At 38.0% G+C, this 23666-nt stretch overlaps 2 non-coding genes across 2 annotated transcripts; one reads left to right on the forward strand and one right to left on the reverse strand.

Moving 5' to 3' along the window:
• Nucleotides 1–464: 464 nt before the first annotated feature.
• LOC112753327 (small nucleolar RNA R71) lies at nt 465–572 on the reverse strand. Its single transcript, XR_003177718.1, has one exon. It is a non-coding gene; the product is annotated as a small nucleolar RNA R71 (small nucleolar RNA).
• Nucleotides 573–13092: 12520 nt separating this feature from the next.
• On the forward strand, nt 13093–13199 carry LOC112752863 (small nucleolar RNA R71). Its single transcript, XR_003177273.1, has one exon. It is a non-coding gene; the product is annotated as a small nucleolar RNA R71 (small nucleolar RNA).
• Nucleotides 13200–23666: the final 10467 nt, after the last annotated feature.

Raw genomic sequence — 23666 nt, forward strand, 5'->3', positions numbered from 1 at the left:
TAAGAGAAGCTAAACTACAACAATCCAGAGACAACTTGATTGAAAATTTCGAACAAGTAAAGGAGATGGCAGCCGAACCCAATAACAATAATGCAAGGAGAATGCTTGGTGACTTTACTACACCTAATTCCAATTTACATGGAAGAAGCATCTCCATTCCTGCCATTGGAGCAAACAATTTTGAGCTTAAACCTCAATTAGTTTCTCTGATGCAGCAGAACTGCAAGTTTCATGGACTTCCATCTGAAGATCCTTTTCAGTTCTTAACTGAATTCTTGCAGATATGTGATACTGTTAAGACTAATAGAGTAGATCCTGAAGTCTACAGGCTCATGCTTTTCCCTTTTGCTGTAAGAGACAGAGCTAGAGTGTGGTTGGACTCTCAACCCAGAGATAGCCTGAACTCTTGGGATAAGCTGGTCACGGCTTTCTTAGCCAAGTTCTTTCCTCCTCAAAAGCTGAGCAAGCTTAGAGTGGATGTTCAAACCTTCAAACAAAAAGATGGTGAATCCCTCTATAAAGCTTGGGAAAGATACAAACAGTTGACCAAAAAGTGTCCTTCTGACATGCTTTCAGAATGGACCATCCTGGATATATTCTATGATGGTTTATCTGAGTTATCAAAGATGTCATTGGATACTTCTGCAGGCGGATCCATTCACCTAAAGAAAACGCCTGCAGAAGCTCAAGAACTCATTGACATGGTTGCTAATAACCAGTTTATGTACACTTCTGAGAGGAATCCTGTGAGTAATGGGACGCCTATGAAGAAGAGTGTTCTTGAAGTTGATACTCTGAATGCCATATTGGCTCAGAACAAAATATTGACTCAACAAGTCAATATGATTTCTCAGAGTCTGAATGGAATGCAAGCTGCATCCAACAGTACTCAAGAGGCTTCTTATGCAGAAGAAGCTTATGATCTTGAAAACCCTGCAATAGCAGAGGTGAATTACTTAGGTGAACCTTATGGAAACACCTATAACCCATCATGGAGAAATCATCCAAATCTCTTATGGAAGGATCAAAAGCCTCAACAAGGCTTTAATAATGGTGGAAGAAACAGGTTTAACAATAATAAACCTTTTCCATCATCCACTCATCAACAGACAGAGAACTCTGAACAAAATACATCTAATTTAGCAAACTTAGTCTCTGATCTATCCAAGGCCACTGTAAGTTTCATGAATGAAACAAGGTCTTCCATTAGAAATCTGGAAGCACAAGTGGGCCAGCTGAGTAAAAGGATCACTGAAATCCCTCCTAGTACTCTCCCAAGCAATACAGAAAAGAATCCAAAAGGAGAGTGCAAGGCCATTGACATAATCACCATGGCCGAACCTGTAAGGGAAGGAGAGGACGTGAATCCCAAGGAGGAAGACCTCCTGGGACGTCCAGTGGTCAATAAGGAGCTTCCTTCTGAGGAACCAAAGGACTCTGAGGCTCATCTAGAAACCATAGAGATTCCATTGAACCTCCTTATGCCATTCATGAGCTCTGATGAGTATTCCTCTTCTGAAGAGAATGAGGATGTTACTGAAGAGCAAACTACCAAGTTTCTTGGTGCAATCGTAAAGCTAAATGCCAAATTATTTGGTATTGAAACTTGGGAAGATGAACCTCCCTTGTTCATCAATGAACTAAGTGATCTGGATCAACTGACATTGCCTCAGAAGAGACAGGATCCTGGAAAGTTCATAATACCTTGTACCATAGGCACCATGATCTTTAAGGCTCGGTGTGACCTTGGTTCAGGAATAAACCTCATGCCCCTCTTTGTAATAGAGAAACTGGGAATCTATGGGGTGCAAGCTGCTAAAATCTCATTAGAGATGGCAGACAATTCAAGAAAACAGGCTTATGGACAAGTAGAGGACGTGTTAGTAAAGGTTGAAGGCTTTTACATCCCTGCTGATTTCATAGTCCTGGATACTGGAAAGGAAGAGGTTGAATCTATCATCCTAGGAAGACCTTTCCTAGCCACAGCAAGAGCTGTGATTGATGTGGACAGAGGAGAATTAATCCTTTAATTGAATGAGGACAACCTTGTGTTTACAACTCAAGGATCTCTCTCTGCATCCATGGAGAGGACGCATAAAAAGCTTCTCTCAAAGCAGAGTCAAACAAAGCCCCCACAGTCAAACTCTAAGTTTGGTGTTGGAGAGTCTCAACAATGCTCTGAACATCTGTGAGGCTCGATGAGAGCCCATTGTCAAGCTATTGACATTAAAGAAGCACTTGTTGGGAGGCAACCCAATTTCTATTTATCTAACTATATTTTTCTTAGTTATATGTCTTTATAGGTTCATGATCATGTGGAGTCACAAAATAAATATAAAAATTGAAAACGGAATCAAAAACAGTAGAAGAAAAATCACACCCTGGAGGAAGCATCTGCCTGGCGTTCAACGCCAGAACAGAGCATGGTTCTGGCGCTGAACGCCCAAAATGGGCAGCATTCTGGCGCTGAACGCCCAAAATGGGCAGCATTCTGGTGCTGAACGCCCAGAACAAGCATGGTTCTGGCATTCAACGCCAGAAATGGCAACAAATGGGCGTTGAACGCCCAAAATGGGCACCAACCTGGCGCTGAACGCCCAGAGTTGTGTGCAAGGGCATTTTACATGCCTAATTTGGTGCAAGGTTGTAAATCCTTGAACACCTCAGGATCTGTGGACCCCACAGGATCCCCACCTACCTCCACTCACTCTCTTCTCTCTTCTCAATCATCCTCTATTCCCAATAAACACTCTTCCCCAAAACCCCTCACCACTCACATCCACCCACTCTTCCCCATAAACCTACCCAATAAACTCCACCTACCTTCAAAATTCAAATCAATTTCCCACCCAAACCCACCCATATGGCCGAACCTTAACCCCCCTTCCTTCCCTATATAAAGTTTTCCATTCTTCCTCATTTTCACACAACATAACCCTCTCTTCTCTTCTTGGCCGAAACACAACCCCTTCTTCCTCTCCTCCATTTCTTCTTCTTCTTCATCTATTCTTTCTTCTCTTGCTCGAGGGCGAGCAAAATTCTAAGTTTGGTGTGGTAAAAGCATAAGCTTTTTGTTTTTCCATTACCATTGATGGCACCTAAGACCAGAGAATCCTCTAGAAAAGGAAAAGGGAAGACAAAAGCTTCCACCTCCGAGTCATGGGAGATGGAAAGGTTCATCTCCAAAGCCCATCAAGACCACTTCTATGATGTTGTGGCCAAGAAGAAGGTGATCCCCGAGGTCCCTTTCAAACTCAAAAGAAATGAGTATCCGGAGATCCGACATGAAATTCAAAGAAGAGGTTGGGAAGTTCTAACAAATCCCATCCAACAAGTCGGCATCCTAATGGTTCAAGAGTTCTATGCCAATGCATGGATCACCAAGAACCATGATCAAAGTAAAAACCCGGATCCAAAGAACTATGTTACAATGGTTCGGGGGAAATACTTAGATTTTAGTTCGGAAAATGCAAGGTTGGCGTTCAACTTGCTAAACATGGAAGAGAACGCACGCCCCTACACAAGGAGAGTCAACTTTGATCAAAGGTTGGACCAAGTCCTTATGGACATATGTGTAGAAGGAGCTCAATGGAAGATTGACTCCAAAGGCAAGCCGGTTCAACTAAGAAGATTGGACCTCAAGCCTGTAGCTAGAGGATGGTTGGAGTTCATTCAATGCTCAATCATTCCCACTAGCAACCGGTCTAAAGTTACTATAGACCGGGCCATCATGATCCATAGCATCATGATTGGAGAAGAGGTGGAAGTTCATGAGATTATACCTCAAGAACTCTACAAGGTGGCTGACAAGTCCTCCACTATGGCAAGGTTAGCCTTTCCTCACCTCATTTGCCACCTTTGCAATTCGGCTGGGATTGACATAGAGGGAGATATCCTCATTAAAGAGGACAAGCCCATCACTGAGAAAAAGATGAAGCAAGCAAGAGAGCTCATTCATGGAGCTCAAGAGGCGCAGGAAGCTCATCACCATGAGATCCCGGAAATGCCTCAAATGCATTTTCCTCCATAAAACTATTGGGAGCAAATCAACACCTCCCTAGGAGAATTAAGTGCTAACATGGGACAGTTAAGGGTGGAACATCAAGAGCACTCCATCATGCTCCATGAAATAAGAGAAGATCAAAAAGCAATGAGGGAGGAGCAACAAAGACAAGGAAGAGACATAGAAGAGCTCAAGGACATCATTGGTTCCTCAAGAAGGAAACGCCACCATCACTAAGGTGGATTCATTCCTTGTTCTTATTTCTTCTGTTTTTCGTTTTCTATGTTATGTGCTTATCTGTGTTTGTGTCTTCATTACATGATCATTAGTAGTTAGTAACTTTGTCTTAAAGTTATGAATGTCCTATGAATCCATCACCTCTCTTAAAAGGAAAAATGTTTTAATTCAAAAGAACAAGAAGTACATGAGTTTCGAATTTATCCTTGAACTTAGCTTAATTATATTGATGTGGTGACAATGCTTCTTGTTTTCTGAATGTATGCTTGAACAGTGCATATGTCTTTTGAAGTTGTTGTTTAAGAATGTTAAATATGTTGGCTCTTGAAAGAATGATGACTAGGAAACATGTTATTTGATAATCTGAAAAATCATAAAAATGATTCTTGAAGCAAGAAAAAGCAGCAAAGAACAAAGCTTGCAGAAAAAAAAATAGGCGTAAAAAAAATAGAAAGAAAAAGAAAAAGCAAGCAGAAAAAGCCAAAAGCTCTTAAAACCAAGAGGCAAGAGCAAAAAGCCAATAACCCTTAAAACCAAAAGGCAAGGGCAAATAAAAAGGATCCCAAGGCTTTGAGCATCAGTGGATAGGAGGGCCTAAAGGAATAAAATCCTGGTCTAAGCGGCTAAACCAAGCTGTTCCTAACCATGTGCTTGTGGCGTGTAGGTGTCAAGTGAAAACTTGAGACTGAGCGGTTAAGGTCAAGGTCCAAAGAAAAAAAAGAGTGTGCTTAAGAACCCTGGACACCTCTAATTGGGGACTTTAGCAAAGTTGAGTCACAATCTGAAAAGGTTCACCCAGTTATGTGTCTGTGGCATTTATGTATCCGGTGGTAATACTGGAAAACAAAGTGCTTAGGGACACGGCCAAGAATCATAAAGAAGCTGTGTTCAAGAATCATCACACTGAACTAGGAGAATCAATAACACTATCTGAACTCTGAGTTCCTATAGAAGCCAATCATTCTGAACCACAATGGATAAAGTGAGATGCCAAAACTATTCAAGAGGCAAAAAGCTATAAGTCCCGCTCATCTGATTGGAGCTATGTTTCATTGATAGTTTGAAATTTATAGTATATTCTCTTCTTTTTATCCTATTTGATTTTCAGTTGCTTGGGGACAAGTAACAATTTAAGTTTGGTATTGTGATGAGCGGATAATTTATACGCTTTTTGACATTATTTTTAGTATGTTTTTAGTAGGATCTAGTTACTTTTAGGGATGTTTTCATTAGTTTTTATGTTAAATTCACATTTCTAGACTTTACTATGAGTTTGTGTGTTTTTCAGTGATTTCAGGTATTTTCTGGCTGAAATTGAGGGACTTGAGCAAAAATCAGATTCAGAGGTTGAAGAAGGACTGCTGATGCTGTTGGATTCTGACCTCCCTGCACTCAAAGTGGCTATTCTGGAGCTACAGAACTCGAAATGGCGCGCTTTCAATTGCGTTGGAAAGTCGACATCCAGGGCTTTCCAGCAATGTATAATAGTCCATACTTTGCCCACGTTTAGACGATGCAAACTGGCGTTCAATGCAAGCTCTCTGCCCAATTCTGGAGTTTAGCGCCAGAAATGGATCAAGGACCAGAGTTGAACGCCAGAAATGGATCAAAACCTGGCGTTCAACTCCACAAATGGCCTCTGCACGTGTAACATTCAAGCTCAGCCCATGTACACACCAAGTGGGCCCCGGAAGTGGATTTATGCATCAATTACTTACTTCTGTAAACCCTAGTAGCTAGTTTATTATAAATAGGACTTTTTACTATTGTATTAGACATCCTGAGTTTTACCTTTGGATCATAGTAGTCTTGGTTACTCCGGTTCCCCTCTGGGGCCGAGACCAATGAACTCCATTATCACTTATATATTTCCAACGGTAGAGTTTCTGCACTCCATAGATTAAGGTGTAGAGCTCTGCTGTTCCTCAAAGATTAATGCAAAGTACTACTGTTTTCTATTCAATTCATCTTATCTTGCTTCTAAGATATTCATTTGCACTTCAACCTGAATGTGATGAACGTGACAATCATCATCATTCCCTATGAACGCGTGCCTGACAACCACTTCCGTTCTACATTAGAATTGAATGAGTATCTCTTAGATCTCTTAATCGGAATCTTCGTGGTGTAAGCTAGAATGATGGCGGCATTCAAGAGAATCTGGAAGGTCTAAACCTTGTCTGTGGTATTCCGAGTAGGATTCAATGATTGAATAACTGTGACGAGCTTCAAACTCGTGATTGCCGGGCGTAGTGACAGACGCAAAAGGATAGTAAATCCTATTCCAGCAGGATCGAGAACCGACAGATGAATAGCCGTGCCGTGACAGGGTGCATTGATCATTTTCACTGAGAGGATAAGATGAAACCATTGACAAGGGTGATGCTTCCAGACGATTAGCCGTGCCGTGACAGGGCATTTGGATCATTTTCCCGAGAGAAGACCGAAAGTAGCCATTGACAATGGTGATGTATCACATAAAGCCAACCATGGAAAGGAGTAAGACTGATTGGAGGAAGATACCAGGAAAGCGGAGGTTCAGAGGAACAAAAGCATCTCTATTCGCTTATCTGAAATTTTCACCAATGAATTACATAAGTATTTCTATCCTTTATTATTTACCTTTTAATTATCTAATCCAATCACATTTAACCCTACCTGACTGAGATTTACAAGGTGACCATAGCTTGCTTCATACCAACAATCTTCGTAGGATTCGACCCTTACTCACGTAAGGTATTACTTGGATGACCCAGTGCACTTGCTGGTTAGTTGTGCGAAGCTGTGAACCATGGTATTGGCATAATGTTTTTGGCGCCATTACCAGGGAAAGAAAGAGTGATGAATTTTACATAATCAAAGTGTAGTCACAATTTCTGCGCACCATGCACATGGATGGCTTATTTCAAGAGTGACGCATACGCGTCATGTGCGCGTATGCGCAAGTGGTTTTGTGCCAAAGGCACAATGCTAGCGCAGGGTTCGCACAACTCTCAGGTTTTTGGCTTGGGGGTGGAATTTCTCAATCCATGCGTACACGTACATGGCGCGTGCACGCGGGTAGGCGAAAATGCTTAATACACGCGTACGCGCGCAGTGCGTGTACGCGCGGATGGTGCTCTATTTTTTTTTTCAAAATTTTTTCTTTTTTTTTTTCACTAATCCAAGCTTTCCAAACCTCCAAACAGCTACCAAAACACCCTAAAACCTTATTTAACATATCAAACTACCAAATAAACTCAACAAACTAATAAAAACATGAAACTAAACAAATTTACCAATATGTACAAAAGAGAAAATAAAAAGAAGTTACCATGGTGGGGTGTCTCCCACCTAGCACATTTGTTTATTGTCCTTAAGTTGGACTTATGGGGAGCTCCTCTCAAGGTGGCTTGTGCTTAAACTCATCTTGGAATATCCACCAATGCTTGAATCTCTAATAAGCTCTATTCTTCAAAAATAATAATTCCAAGCCTTGATGGAGTTCCTCACAAACCATGGACTCCCAAAGTTGATCCTCATATATTCTCGGATCCCATATCTTATTTCCACACCCATCTTCAAGTTGATTATCATTATTCCATGTGGGTGGTAAACAAGGTGAATTCTCAATGAACCGACCAAACATCCTTCTAGACCCATGCACTCTAGTTCTACACCAAACCTTGCAATCAAACTTTGAACATGCAACCATTATGAACCTAGAATAATGTTTCCAACCACTAGCCATCTCCCTTTTACTCTTAAAGCCACAAATATGTCTAAGTTGACCATCTGTCTCAAGCAAACCATATTCAAGGGGAATAATAAAGCGTAAGTATAAGGAATTTACCCACTTGAATGAAAGAATAGATGGTGATGGCTTGGGGAGAGGTATTTCCAATGTCCTTGCAAGCTCTACTCCCTTATGTACTTCCTTGATCACTTCCACCTATTGACAAACTTCTTCAATTTCAATCCTTTGTTCATCAATTTCGTCTAACTCTTCTCCATCACTCAAATCATAGATGGGAGATTGAGAGAAATCAACCTCCACATTTCTTTCTATCTCATTGGGAGAAGGTTCTTCAAGTTCAAAGGATTCACTACCAAGAGGATTGGATGCATGATCTTCATCACCAAGGGAACTCAATTCTTGCTTCATTTTCTCCAAGTCTTCATTCAAAAATTGTTTTGGAGGTTGTGCACTTTCCTCCTCAACATCAAATTCACTCTTCTTGGAGAGGTTCTCTTTAACTCTAGGTTCCTAAGGAGGTTCCGCATCTCCTAAGTCTTCAACCACTTCTTCCTCTTCTTCAATGATTATAGGCTCCTCCAATTGCTCTAATACAAAGCAACACCCCTCATTCTCTACCAATCTCTCCTTCATGTTATGCTCTTCATTTTATTCTCCACATGTTGCCAAGGGAGTTCCTTGAGTGTCCAAGCATTGGGATGCTAACCGGTTTACCACCTCATCCAAGGCGGCCGTGAATTATTGCACATCCCTTTTCATCTCCTCTTATCCTTGAACAAGAACATCAAGGATGTCATCCATTGGAGGTTGGGGTGGATAGAAGGATTCATCAATTTGGGAGAAGGGTTCATAGTAGGAAGGTGGTTCTTCTTTGTAGAGTTGTGATGGTTCAATAATTTCCACTCTTTCCACTTGTTGCACAACACGCTCTATGGTTGCTTGAAGTTGATCCAATGTTTCCTTGAGACGATCCCTTGACTCTTGTTCTTCTTGGATAATATGATTAGGATCATATGGCTCTTGGATCGATGGACATGAGTATTCTTCCATGAGAGGTTGTGGTGGAAAGTAGAATTCATCTTGGTAATAATATGGAGGGGGTGGCTCTTGGAAGTGGTGATGTTGGGATGGTGGTGGCTCTATATGTGGTTCATATTGCTCATATGGTTGTTGTAATGGTGGATATGGATGAGGGTCATATGAAGGTGGTTGGTGAAAAGTGGCTTGTGAGTATGGTTGAGGTTCATGTTGTGGATATGGCTCATAGGTATATGGTGGTGGTTCTTGAAAGTCGCAAGGGTGCTCACCATAACCATTTGATTGGTATGCATCATAGAATAGCTCTTCTTCATAATGCAATGGTGGAGGTTGTTGCCAAGAGGATTGATCATATGCATATGGCTCCTCCCACCTTTGATTATCCCATCCTTGATACACATCCTCATTGAAGTTCTCATTGCCTACAACATAGTTAGAACTAAACTCATAGCCAAAGTGAGAATTCATGATAGCAAGAGAAAATGAAAACAAAATTGAATAAGAAGCAAGAAAATTAAATCCTAAAACTAGCAAGAACTAACAAAGAAGCAAAAGGCAAACCTATTTACAATATTCACATATATACAATAACTAATAACATAACACCATTGCAACTCCCCGGCAACGGCGCCATTTTCATGAAGAGGACTTTTGACGGTTTAAAATTCACAATAAGTCTCGTTGCAATATATTTTCTAAACCAACATCAATCCTTTCATACAAAAATTTGTTTGTCACAAGTAACAAACCCGTAAATTTATAAACTGAAGTATTGAACCTCGGGTCGTTCTCCCTAGGAATTGCAATGAAGTGTCTTGTTATTGGTTATGAATTGTATGTTTTTGGGGTTTTTGATAAGAGACATGAAAGATAAATGACAAGGAAGTAAACTAATAGCTAAAAAGGTCTTGGCAATGTTTGGTGGTCAAGGATCTCTATCATAATCACTAACCACAACTTGAGAATTGGCAAGGATCAATCCCACTAAGTTAACCCCTAACTAATAGTGGAGGAAAGTCAAGTGAGCTATATCAATCCAAGTCCATAAGTCCTAGTTCTCCACCAAATCAATTAGTGAGATCTAGAGTTAATGGCTCCCAATCGTCAATCACTTGGACATTAGCAACTCAAGAGTTCCTAAGTTACCTTCCCAAGCCAAGAGCACTAAATTCAACTCTAAAATCCAACCAAGCATTTTATCAAACACTTGGAAGGCATAAAAGAAAAACATAGTAAAATTTCAAGGAAAGTAAATCTACACTACTCAATTGCAAGGAATTAAACAACAACAAATCAAATGAACAATAAAGGAACATGAATCATAAATTGCATTAAAGGAAAATGGATGAACAAAAATGCATCAACATAAAAATAAAGGATTACAAGAATTAAAAGAAAAACTAGAGAGAGGAAAGGTAGAAGAAGAAGAATTACAAAAGGAAAAGTGAATCAAAGCATGAAATTAACCTAGATCTAAGAATTCCTAATCTAGATCTAACCTACTCCTAATTCTAGAGAGAAAAGAGAGCTTCTCTTTCTAGAAACTAACTCTAAACTAATCCTAATGAGTGTAAAATGAGCCAAAAAATGTGAATGATACATTCCCCTTCAATCCTTGGTCTTTTATAGCTTTTCCCACCAAAAACTCAGCTCCAAGTGGGGCCAGAAAGCCTCCAAACTCACCAGGCACGAGTTCTTCTTTAAAAATCAAGTGCGACTTTCGGCGCGTACGCGCACAGCGCGCGTACGCGTCCCTGAAGCATTTCGCAATCCGCGCGTAGGCACATAGTGCGCGTGCGCGTCCATGGGCTTTTTTCAAATCTTTGGCTTTTCATGATTTCTCCACTTTGTATGCTTTCCTTTCCATTCCTTTGATCTATTCCTAGCCTTTTCAACCTGAAATCACTTAACAAACAAATCAAGGCATCTAGTGGAATCAAAGGTGAATTAAATTTAGCTAATTAAGGACTTAGAAAGCATGTTTTTACACTTAAGCACAAATTGGGAGACAATCATGAAACCATGCTATTTCATTGAATAAATGTGGGTAAAAGGTCATAAAATCACCTAAATTAAGCACAAGATAAACCCTACAAAGTGGGTTTATCAGTGTCTCCATAAATTAGCTCAATATACTCCAGAGAGAGGATTCTGTTTACTGTATAAATCCACACTAGATTGCTAGTCAACACCACTTTCATTCATGGAGAGAAACCTTTATTGGGGATCTTTTTGTTTCTCCATCCCCTGGGTACTTTCTTCTTTTTGGGGATCTCCTCCTTGGTGGATGATGCATTCCAGACACCAAATTTAGGTTTGATGTCAGGAGGGATTTTATTGGTTATCACTAAAGGAGGTTTGAGCTGCAATTTCTGGTGTGCATCATCAGGGGGTTCTTGAAGGTTTGGATCAATAAGCTCAGTCTGCATGCACCTCTCTTCTTCAGCTGCTGAATGTATATCTTTGAAAACATGAAAGACCAGTTGCTCATTATGCACTCTAGGCACTAATTCACCTGCTTCTACATCAATTAAAGCTCTCGCAGTGGCTAGGAAGGGTCTTCCTAGAATTATAGAGGCATTCTCATCCTCCCCTGTGTCAAGAATCACAAAATCTGCTGGGAGGAAGAACTTACCCACTTTGACCAAGATATTCTCCACTAATCCGTATGCAAGCTTTATAGATTTGTCTGCCATCTGTAATGCTATCCTTGTAGGTTGTGCCTCTTGGATTTGCAACTTCTTCATCACAGACAAGGGTATTAAATTTATGCTTGCTCCCAAATCACATAACGCTTTCTCAAAGGTTGTGCTCCCAATGGTGCATGGAATTTGAAAGCTCCCTGGATCCGGCATCTTCCTTGTCAAGTTATTCTGAATGATGGCACTACATTCTTTAGTCAGGACCACTATCTCATCTCCCTTTAAAGGCTTCTTCTTTGACACAACTCCTTCATGAATTTGACATAGAGAGGCATTTGCTCCAAAACCTCAACAAAAGGAATATTGATTTGCAACTTTCTGAAGACTTCCAAGAACTTTGAAAACTGCTTGTCCTTGGTCTCCTTTTGAAGTCTCTGAGGATATGGCATTTTAGACTTGTACTCAGGAGCCTTTGGCAATGTAGGATAAGTGTCAAGAGAATCTGGGAATGGGTTGTCCGCACGCTTTGGAGGGGCGTGCTCTACTTCTTCCTTCTTCTCTTCTGGAGCTTCTTTTTCAACTGGTTCCTCATTAGCTTGTGCTTTCATACTTGCCACTTGTCCACTTATCAAGTTGATAGCCTTGCATTCCTCTCTTGGATTTGGAATTGTGTTACCAGGAAGGCTATTAGTGGTCCTCTGATCAATTTCATTAACTTTTGTGGCTAATTGACCCATCTGAATCTCCAAGTTCTTGATTGATACTCTGGTTTCCTATCTAAAACTTGCCAATATTGCTTCCAAATAATTGTTCTGCTGGGGCTGAGAAGTTGTTTGCTGAGATGACTAAAACTGGTGGTTATTAAAATTATTCCGTTGAAAACCACCTTGAGAATTATTATTAAAATTTTGTGGCCTCTGAAGTTGCTCTTTCCACCCAAAATTTGGGTTATTTCTCCACCCCTGATTGTAGGGCTTAGAATAGGGATCATTATTTGGATTTCTATGAGCACTCCCCATGTAATTGACCTATTCAGAAGAAGATTGAGCATAATTATAATTTTCATTTTGCATAAAATTACCTATCATGTCATAAGGGACCTCTTGATGTAGATTTTGGGTGTTGACAGCTAAAATTTGCATTCCACTCAATTGTTGAGTAAGTAGATTTATTTGCTGAGACATAACCTTTTTTTGAGCAAGAAGAGCATTAACAGCTTCCACTTCCAAAACTCCTTTCTTCTGAGAGGTTTCAGAGTTCACAGGATTTCTGTGGAGGAATATAAGTATTGGTTGTTAGCAACTAACTCAATAAGCTCAGTAGTCTCCTCTGGTGTCTTCTTCATGTGCAAAGAACCACCTGCAGAATTATCCAAGCACATCTTGGACATTTCACATAAGCCCTCATAAAAGATATCTAGCTGAGTCCATCTAGAGAATATGTCCGGAGGGCATTGCCTAGTCAGTAGCTTGAATCTCTCCCAAGCTTCATAAAGGGTCTCACCCTCTTTCTGTCTGAAAGTCTGAACCTCCACCCTTAGCTTAGTAAGCTTTTGAAGTGGGAAAAATTTAGTCAGAAATCCAGTGACAACCTTGTCCCAAGTATCCAGACTCTCCTTGGGTTGAGAGTCTAACCACAGTTTTGCTATGTCCCTCACAGCAAATGGGAAGAGCATGAGTTTGTATACCTTAGGACTCACTCCATTGGTCTTCACTGTATCACAAATTTACAGAAAATCAGAGATAAATTGATTTGGATTTTCTTGAGGGAGCCCATGATATTGGCAATTTTATTGCACAAGAGTAACTAGTTGTGGCTTCAGCTCAAAGTTGTTTGCAGTTATAGGAGGCACCACAATACTTTTTCCATAAAGATCTATATTAGGAGCAGTGTAAGAGCCAAGCACTCTTCTAGGTTGCTCATTCCCAGTTGGATTTGCCACATTGGCATTAACAGCATTCTTATGATCCATATTGGACTTTGCAGCCTTGTAAAGTCTAGCTTGTTGCAAACACCGCCTGAAAGTCCTTTCAGGTTCGGGATCAAAGTCTCACAGAGGTTCTTTGTCTCTGTTTCTACTCATAAACAAACAGAAAATAAGAAAAGATGGGAATCTCTACGTCAAAGTGCAGAGAATTCCCAGTGAGGTAACCTGTGTAAAAGAAATAAAATAAAACAACTAAATAATTAAAGCAAAAAGTTCGAAAATTATAAATAAAATTAAAGTGAAAATTTTGAAAATATATTTTTTAAAATTTTTTTAAATTTGAACAGAAAAATTAAAATAACTAACTAAGTGACACCAAACTTAATTTCAGAAATTAAGGAAAAATAAATATATGATGCAAATTTTTTTAATTAAAGACAAAAATAAAATATAGAAATAAAAAAATGGAAACAAAAAAAATGAAAAAAATGAAAATACAAGAACTAATGAAAGTTTGAAAAAAAAATTAAGAATTAAAGTTAAAGAAAAAATGAACGATGATAGGGGGAGAAGGAATTACTAACGCCAAAAAAAAAAGGAAAAGGAATTAAAGGAACATAAAAGAAACGGAAAATAAAAACTAATAATGCAAACAGAAACTAATTAAAGGTTAAAGTAAAAAAAATTTATAGAAATAAATCAAGCAAAATTAAAGAAAAAATGCCTAATCTAAGCAATCAAACAACTGGTAGTTGTCAATCACAGTCAATCCCCGGCAACTGCGCCAAAAAGTTGGTGCGGAATTTATAACTCACAAACTAACCGGCAAGTGCACCGGATCGTACTAGGTAATACCTCAGGTGAGTGAGGGTCGATCCCATGAGGATTGATGGACTAAGAAATAATGGTTAAGTGATTTACTTAGTTAGACAAGCAGAAAATGGTGTTTGAGAGTTCAAAAGCATTAAACAATAATTCAGAAATTAAAACAGCAAGTAGTAAATTGATGAGAATAATATGTGGAGAAACAGTTAAGTCTTCAGAGATATCTATTTTCTGGATTGACTTTTCTTACTAACTATTTTAATCATGCAAGATTCAATTCATGGAAAACTATATATGACTAAGTCCTAATTCCTTAGATCTTCTTAGTCTACTCTAACTTTCATCAACCGCCAATTCCTTGGTCACTTAATTCCAATTAGAGGATGAAGTTCAATTCTAGTTTATGTGCCACAAAAACTCTAATTACCCAAATATAAAAGGATTATATGTCAAGTATCCCGTTAAGTCCAGATAATTAGAAGTTTAGGAGAAATTGTTTTCAAGCTGTTGTTCAAGTAAAGAGCTTTTCCAAGTTATACAAGAACTCAATTAGAACAAGGGTCATACTTCCGTTCCACCCAAATTCATAAGATAAAGAACGAAAACAATTCTTGAAATAGAAATCAATACATGAATTAAAATAGAAAAATAATAGTATCAATCCATACAATAGACAGAGCTCCTAACCTTAACAATGGAGGTTTAGTTGATCATGGTTCAGAGAGAAAATAAAGATTCTGAAAAACTGTAAATTGTGGAATGAGGTAAGTGAGAAGAGAGAAAGCCGAAGGGCTGATTCTTTTCCCTTTTATATCTAATCCTAATTAATGTAAAATATATTTTCTAAAACTAAAATAATATCTTTTCTTAATTGTAATAAAATAAAAGTTGAATAAAAATTAATTTAATTGATCCGTGTGGGGCTTGAAGAGTGTGGGGACAATTGGATTCATTAAACTCCACACTAAACTTGGCTTTTTCCAAGTTCAACGTGGAGAAGGCAGCAAGTGCTTCAGCGTGTTCCTTTGAATCCACGCTAAACTTGGGACGTGGAGAAGGCAGCAAGTTCTTCCTTGGAAGTTCTCCAATCTACGCTGAACTTGGTAGGAACCAAGTTCATCGTGGGGGATGCAGAGGTTGCTGGAGAAGAAATGTGCACTATTAAAAGCCTTGGATGTTAACTTTCTAATACCGCTGGAATCACGTCAATTGGACCTCTGTAGCTCAAGTTATTCCAGTTTGAGTGCAAGGAGGTCAGGATTGACAGCATCATTCGCTTTCTCCCTTTTTTGCTACAAAACTCCGTCAAATCCCTCCAGATGCTACCTGAAATAAATAGAATTGTGCGCAACTCAAAGTAGCATCCATAGTGGCTAAAATATATTTAAATTTTGATTTAACTTAGCAACTCAAGTGCAAATTCACTAGGAAAAGATAAAGAAGATGCTCACGTATCAACGACGGGCGGTGGTGGTTGGCATCTTGTTAAGGAGAATTGGAGGAATCACCCACCGTGGGCTGTGTCACTGGATCTGTAGGGGGTGTAGCAGAAGGAGGCACGTAGTTCAGGTTTTGGACCATGATGAACTGTTGGTCCATTGGACCTGCCTGTGACGTCACAGGGGTTGACGAGGTAATCGGGGTAGAGGGTGATGACTAAACAGTCCCTGGGGATTCAATGGAAACCTTCCTCTACCACAACCATGAGACCCACTTGATCTAACTTTGCTACCTATCGTCATGTCTGCAAAGGGAATATATTATTAACACTAATTAGCATATATACTACACAAATCATTCAACAAAACTCTCCGAAAAAATTGGACATATATCCACCTTTACAGTTCCCACAAATGCAACCAATATCAATCCACAACATCAGTTATTACTCAATTTATTTTCTAAGAATTAAACTCAACTAAACAGGGAGCCTTCATGATCTAAATCCAAACCAATAAGATGTAACATGCTAACTAATTTATATCTAGGGTCTTATACTAATTTTTTCTTAACATAAAATAATCTTTTTTCTGTTATCATTCAAATCTCTCTCATGTTAAATAAAAAATAACTAAAAATGACAATTATTAACTTATATTTTGCTGTTCTCATTCAAATCTCTCTCATGTAGATATATTTTCATGATATTATTTAGTCATTAATGAAACTAGAACCACTGGAAGATTCAAGATATGAAATTACATAAAGTAAAACTAAATAGCAAACACACAAAAATTAGAATTGGAGAATTCACGAAGAAATGGAGTTGGGAGCTTTTCAGGGTCATGCGTACTGGTGCGCGAAATTAGAACTCGCACAACTTTATCGGCAAGTTGAAAGAGGGTTGTTGTCGGTCTAGAATTTTCACACAAAAATAGTCTCATCGAAGTATAGATCTAAACCAACAAATAACTCTCAATCAAAGTTTAGTTCGGTTGTCACAAGTTCAACCCAATAAAAATAACTGAGAGTATTACTCCCGGGTCATTCTCCCTAGGAATCACAATCGAGTGCTCAATTATTTGTTATGAGATTCACAAAGGTGGGTTGATGATAAATAATCAAGAATATTAAATGGCAAAAAAGTAAACCAAACAACTAAAGATGACAAATACTAAAAAGAGGCATTCATGGCAAGGATTGAGAATCTAGGTTTTCTATCCTAGTCATTAATCATAACACAATAATTATCAAGAGCTAAAGCCTATTACGTTATCCCCAACATCGGGAGAAAGTCAAATAAATCTAGTTAATCCCAATCCATAAGTAATGTTAATGAAAACAAGATTAACTAATCACTCTAGATCACCAATCTAAATTGGGTACTAATAACTCAAGATTGCCTAATTTCTCTTTCCAAGCCAAGAATGCTCAAAATCTACTCTAAACCTAAGCCAAGAATTTTATCAAACACTTGGCGTGCAATAAAAGAAAAGCATATTAAATTGCAAGAAATATAAAATCTATACTACCAAATGCAAGAAGATAACAATAATAACTCAAGCAAGCAAGAAAGAACACAAAACATCAAATTGCATTAAATGAAATTAAAAGTGACAAGAGTGTTCAAAACTAAAGAGTAGCTCAAAAGAGAAACTAACAAGAGTAACTAAGAGAACAAAGATGTAATAATAAGAAATTGTAAGGAAAACTAATTGAAAACAAGAAATTAAACGTAAATCTAAGATGAAATTAAACTAAGAACCCTAATTTCTAGAGAGAAGATGGAGCTTCTCTCTCTAGACCTAACCTAAGGCATGTTTCCAACACTACTCTAATTACTCCCCCTTGTTCCTTCTTGATTTTGGCTTCAAATACTTCAGAAATGAGTTGGATTTGGGCCTGAAGCAGCTTAGAAATTGCCCCCAGTGTGTTCCTTTAATGAGGTCATGTGACCAGTGCCACGCGTACGCGTGGGTGACGCGTGCGCGTCGATTGGCAAAATTTCTTGGTCACACGTGCGCGTTGCTATGATTTTCACAAATCCTCATTTCTTCATGAATTCTCCACTTTGCATCCTTTTTCTTCACTTCTTTAATCCAATCCTTGCCTCCTAAACCTGAAATCACTTAAGAAACATATCAAGGTATTGAGTGGAATCAAAGTGAATTAAATTTGGCAATTTTAATGCAAAAAAGCATGTTTTCACTCTTAAGCACAATTTAGGAGAAATTCACAAAACCATGCTATTTTATTGAATAAATGTGAGAAAACTTGATAAACTCCACTAAATTTAACACAAGATAAACCATAAAATTTGGGTTTATCAACCTCTCCACACTTAAACCAAGCATGTCCTCATGCTAAACTCAAGAAAGACAAGAAAGGGGTATCAACATTTACTTAATGCAAACTATCTATATGCACTCTATCTAAATGCATGCAACTACTTGGTCAAAATAAATTAATTCCCAATAAAGCATGTATGAACATAAAGGATAAAGATTGTTCTCAAGTTAAGATTTTAAAATCTCCTTCATACTCTGCTCTTTGGTTGATTTGATGCACCACTATTTTGTGGTGCATTTTATGTTGAATTGAGTGGATTTTTGTCCATTATTCTCATATTTATTCAATGAAATAGCATGGTTTCATGAATTTATTCTAATTTGTGCTCAAAAGTGAAAATATTCTTTTTAGGCCTTAATTTGTTCATTTTAATTCATCTTTGATTCCACTAGATGCCTTGATGTGTTTGTTAGTGAATTCAAGTTGAAAAGGCTAGGAATAGATCAAAGGAGTGAAGAGAAAGGCATGCAAAGTGGAGGATTCATGGAAAATAAGGATTTGGAGTGCATTCATCGACGCGCAAACGTGGATATGAAGTCGTATGGCGACTCGTACGCGTGACATGACGCGTACGCGTGGGAAGTAAAAATGCCAAACGACGCGTATGCATGACCCATGCGTACGCGTCGCAGCTCGCACGTGACCTCATTAAAGTGAAAACGCTTGGGGCGATTTCTGAGCTTCCCAGGCCCAGATCCAACTCATATTCTGAGCCTATTACATGCAGAATTCAAGAGGAGTTCAGGGGGGGAGCACATAGTTTAGTTTTCATGCTGCTTTAGTTAGTTTCTAGAGAGAGAAGCTCTCTCTTCTCTCTAGAATTACATTAGATGTAGATTAGGATTTCTTAGATCTAGGTTTAATTCATGCTTTGATTTACTTTTCCTTTCTAATTTCTTGTTCCTTTACCTTTGCTTAGTTTAGTATTTTACTCTTTGTATTTGCTTACTTTTTTGTTGATGCACTCTTATTTCTTCTATTTTCCTTTAATGCAATTTATGTTTGGTTTCTTTTATTGTTGATTTGAATTGTTGTTGTTAATTCCCTTGCAATTGGTAGTGTAGATTTACTTTTCTTGCAATCTTATTTTGCTTTCCTTTTATGCCTTCCAAGTGTTTGATTAAATGCTTGGAAGGATGTTAGAGTAGATTTTTGTGTTCTTGGCTTGGGATGGTAACTTAGGTGAAATTGAGTTGCTAATGTCCAAGGGTTGATAATTGGTGTCCATTGACTCTAGCTTCCACTAAGTTAATTAGTGATGTTGCTAGGACTTATGGACTAAGATTAATGTAGCTCATTTGACTTTCCTTCACTTGTTAGAGGATGACTTAATGAGATTGATCCTTGCAATTATCATGTTGTGGTTAGTAACAAGGATAAAGATCCTTAACCATCAACCCTTTCTAAGACCTCTTTATTATTTGAGTTCCTTTACTTTCTTGTCATTTATGTTTCTTTTCCCTTATCACAAAACCCCAAAATATGCATCTCGTAACCGATAACAAGAACACTTCCCTGCAATTCCTTGAGAAACGACCCGAGGTTTGAATACTTCGGTTATTTATTACTGCTTATTATTAATTGAATGCTATTTTAGCATTACTGTTTCTTGGATATTCATTATTGGATTCTCTTATTGAGGTTATAATTTTTTACTTGATTTTGAATTTTTCATGCTTCACCTTTTTGAACACCAAGTACATGAGAATTGCCTTTAAAGCATGTTAAATCTCTTTTGAATTGCATGATTTGGCCACCATGTGATTTGAACCCTTTTCCTTAATTAATCAATTTCTTGATGGATGTTGTGCATTTATCTTAATGCATTGTATTTCTTGATCATATGCATCCATATGTTTTTGACTTGAATGCTTTCATGCTTCTTTATTGCTTGTTTGGTTGACTTAACCTACGAGTTTAGAGCATCTCAAGCACACTAGAATGGGTGAAGTCCATGTTTCTTTTTGTGTAACTGCGACATAGTTTTTTTTTATGTTAGTGTGTGCGTTCTAAATTGCGCGCAACTTAGAATGCAAACTTACTTTTATCCATGTCGCACATTGGGTCAATTCTAATGATTATTACCTCATTCCAACAATTTACGCTTCCTTGCTTTTGCATTTACTTTTCTTACTATCCTGTCTTCTATTTTCAGGATGAGTCATTACAAGCTAAACGGAAGAGGAAGAAAGAACATGCAGCAATCGGTTGATCCACTAGCTGAAGGTGGCAACCCGTGTAGTCGCCGTACCCCCTTGCTCATCTTTGAATGCACCGAGGATGGTACAAATTTTTAAGTGTAGGGAGGTCGTCCGACCGAATCGGCACTTTTGGGTGACAAATTTCTAATCCCAACACTTTTGCATTTCATTTTTAGGTCTTCTAGAAATTTTTGTCACATTTTCTTATTTTTGCATATATATATATACATAATAAGCTTAGTCAAAATAATGATATTTTTCAAGAAATTTATCTATAGGGCATCCCAATTTTTTTGAGTAAAAAATTTTTCATTGAACCTGCTTGAATTATACATTGTGGAATATGGTTTTTGAGCTAAAAAGACAAGGATGTGAGATTTGAGCCTAATTGTGTGGTTACATCATATAACCACTTATTTTCATTCTTGTGTGCATTATTCTCTTTCTATGATTATAATCTTTGATTTGTTCGATTCTTTATGTCCATTATTCCATGTATATATGCATTTATATGATTGAGGCCATCATTTCATTTAGCTCACTTACCCAAATAGTTTTACCTTTTATCTTCCATTGTTAGCCAACTTTGAGCCTATGATAAACCCACTTGTTCTTAATTTTAGCACATTACAAGCCTTGAAGCGAAAAACAATAAATGTCCTTTATTTGGATCTTTGATTAGCTTAGGCTAGTGAGTGTGTATCATTCAAGTGTGGGAAAACTTAGGACATTGGTTGAGGTAAAATGGTAGTTGTGTATTTCTATTGAAAACATTAGGAATTGGGTACATACTCATGTGTTAATTAAATGTAAAACCATATGCATTGATGCTCTTGTGTATATTTTAGTTTGAAAAGAAAAAAATAGAATAATAAAAAGAAAAAAAAAATAGAATAATAAAAGGAAGAAAAAAATATGAAAAAGAAATAAAAAGAAAAGAATGCATGAGTGTATGAATAAGTGAAGAATGGGTAGTTAGGTTAGCATTTAAATTGTATAGGTTGTTGATGCGTGAGTATCTTTCCTATATTTTCCTAGTGAATTTGCATTTAAATTGTTGATTTTAATAAAGAATTAATTATATTTTATCCACTTTGGATGCTATTTTGAGTATTGTTCAATTCTATTTATTTTAGGTAGCATTTGGGTGGATTTGACGGAGTTTCCGCAGAAAAAGAGAAAAAGGCGAATGATGCTGTCAACCCTGACCTCTCTGCACTCATACCTGAATAACTCGAGCTACAGAGGTCCAATGGACGTGATTTTAATGGCGTTGGAAAGCTAACTTCTAGATCTTTCCAATGATATATAATAGTCTATACTTCTCTTCCATAAACTCTGCAAGGGCTGCGCCTAACTTGAGAAAATTTAAGTTAGGTGCAAGGCCTTGCTATTTCATCCAAGTAAGGCGCAAGCAAGGAGGCAGGCATCAAGTAAGGCGCAAGGCCTTGTTAAATTCTCAAGTAAGGCGCACTAAAACTCAAGTAAGGTGTAGTTCTCCAGCCATGCCCACCAACACACTGGCCACTCCAAGTAAGGCGCACTCCTTCATCAAGTTAGGCGTGGATATGCTTCTAAGTTTAATGAATCAACTGGTCCCACGCCGTTGCACAAGCCACGCGAGATCTTTATTTATGTTGATTAAATTTATATTTTATTTTTAAAATAGGAAAAGATATTATTTAGTTTTAAAAAAATTATAATTTTAATTAATTAGTATTAGATATAAAAGAGAAAAGAAACTTCTCTTCTAGAGGATTCAAACATTATTCCACTTTTCATTCCACCTCAGTCCAATTTACAGTTTACCAGAATCCTAGTTTTCACTCTTTTCCATGAGCAACTAAACCTCCACTGTTAAGGTTAGGAGCTCTGTCTATTGTATGGATTGATTCTATTATTTTTTTATTTTAATTCATGTTTTGATTCATTTAATTCAAGAACTGTTTTTGTTCTTTATTTTATGAAATTGGGTGGAACGGAAGTATGACCCTCTTTCTAGTTGAGTTCTTGTAGAACTTAGAAAAGGTCTTTACTTGAACACCAGCTTGAAAACATATTCTCCTAAATTTCTAATTATCTGGATTTAACAGGATACGTGACATATAATCCTCTTATATTTGGATAATTAGGATTTTTGTGGCATAATAACCAGAATTAAACTTCACCCTCTAATTGGAATAAATTGACCAAGGAATTGGCGGTTGATGAGAATTAGAGGAGACTAAAAAGGTCTAAGGAATTAGGGTTTAGTCACATATGGTTTTCCATGAATTAAATCTTGCATGATTAAAATAGTTATTAAGAAAAGTCAATCCAGAAAATAGATAACTCTGAAACCTTAACTGTTTCTCCATATATTATTCCCAACTTATTTATTGCATGTCTTCTGATATTCTGAGTTTACTGTTTAATGCTCTTTGAACTCTCAACACTATTTTTTGTTTGTCTGACTAAGCCAATCACTCAATCATTGTTGCTTGATCCATCAATCCTCGTGGGATCGACCCTCACTCACCTGAGGTATTACTTGGTACGACCCAGTGCACTTGCCAGTTAGTTTGTGGTTATAAATTCTGCACCAAGTTTTTGGCGCCGTTGTCGGGTCACGTTGGGGCAATCAGGAAATTCACACCCAACTTGGTATGTCCTTGTGCCTAGGTTGGCCTGAAGAGACATTCTATGGCGCCTAACTTCAGTTGCTTTGCGCCTAACGTGAGTTAAACTCCTTTACTCACTGTGCCTGACTTTAAAAATCCTGCGCCTAACTTGAGGCCACCCGTGAGTGCCAGCTACCTCTGCGCCCAACTTGGCCTTCCATGCGCCTAACTTGAGATTACTTAAGATAGGCGCAGACCCTCCCGAGTGAAATAGTCTTTGATGCGAAACCTGTGGCGCCTAACTTGAGATTCCTCAAGTTAGGCTAAAACCCTTCAGTGCAAAATTTTTTGCTTCGCGCCCATAACTCTGTATTTAAGAATCTGTTTCTGTTTCAATAACTCTGCATGATCCAAACATACATAAAACAAAGGAAAAATAAAAAAAATTTAACTGAAACCAAATAAATAACAAAATCAAACCGACAGAAATCAAACTAAAGGATATGAAAACATCGGGTTGCCTCCCGACAAGCGCTTCTTTACCGTCACTAGCTTGACGGTCAGCTCCTCTAAGGAGGAGGATCATAGGGGCTCAGCTCTTCACCCCTTACTTTGAAATTCTTTCCTGTGTCTCCATAAATTAGCTCAATATGCTCCAGAGAGAGGAT

The sequence above is a fragment of the Arachis hypogaea genome, chromosome 15 (genome assembly GCF_003086295.3).
Source record: "Arachis hypogaea cultivar Tifrunner chromosome 15, arahy.Tifrunner.gnm2.J5K5, whole genome shotgun sequence".
In the NCBI taxonomy this organism is placed as follows: domain Eukaryota; kingdom Viridiplantae; phylum Streptophyta; class Magnoliopsida; order Fabales; family Fabaceae; genus Arachis; species Arachis hypogaea.